This window comes from Myotis brandtii, unplaced genomic scaffold (genome assembly GCF_000412655.1).
Source record: "Myotis brandtii unplaced genomic scaffold, ASM41265v1 scaffold138, whole genome shotgun sequence".
NCBI lineage: Eukaryota > Metazoa > Chordata > Mammalia > Chiroptera > Vespertilionidae > Myotis > Myotis brandtii.
This window is the reverse complement of record NW_005354915.1, coordinates 456,526-457,246: the sequence shown is the minus strand read 5'-3', so window position 1 is coordinate 457,246 and position 721 is coordinate 456,526. Positions and strand designations below refer to the sequence as shown.

The 721-nt window shown below is 57.4% G+C and overlaps 1 protein-coding gene across 2 annotated transcripts in view; it reads left to right on the top strand.

Annotated features, from left to right (window-relative positions):
• The window catches only part of TCF20 (transcription factor 20 (AR1)), a 163,002-nt gene that overhangs the window by 937 nt on the left and 161,344 nt on the right, over positions 1-721 (top strand). The window lies entirely within an intron of this gene.

The window sequence follows — 721 nt, the reverse complement described above, 5'->3', positions numbered from 1 at the left end:
GGGCCTCCCTGGGTGCAGGGCTCCGGGAGCCCAGAACCCGGCCTCCGCTGCTGCAGAACTGAGTCCTCCAGGGAACCCAGAGGAGATTGACTGAGCCTTGCAGACAAGTTCGCCAAGCACCCGCTCTGCCAGCTCCGAGGGAGGAACCCGAGGGACCGGCGCCAGCGTGGGGTCCCCACACACTCTGCTAACAGCCGAGGGAGGCAAACCCGGTCTGGTCCAGCCCAGAGCCCAGCTGCTTCTCTCCCTCCACTTCCGCCTCAATGAGGAGAAAGGGGGCCAAATGCGGTAGCGTGTGTGTGTGTGTGTGTGTGTGTGTGTGTGTGTGTATGGGGGGTGCAGATGGGACTGGGGGGTGGGTGTGTGGGAAGGCTCTGGATTGGGACCCTGGATCTGCCTCCCGCTGCCTCTTTGTGGCTCCAGGTGGCCCCACAGTACCAGCCAAGGGAATGGATGGGGGAGGGCAGACGGTGGTGGAGAGGGAGTGTATGGTGCAGGTGATGCTACTGCCCACCTGCCTCATCCCCAGGGGTGCTGTGCTGGGGGCAGATGGGGTGACTCCATCTCATCTCCCACTGCTCTCTGTCTTTTGGCCCCTTCTTACTCCCACACCCTCCTAGTCTTGGTGGTTCCTCCTACCACAGGTCTTTTGCACATGTTATTTATTTATTTATTTATTTATTATTATTTTTAAAAATATATATATATTTTTTATTTCAGA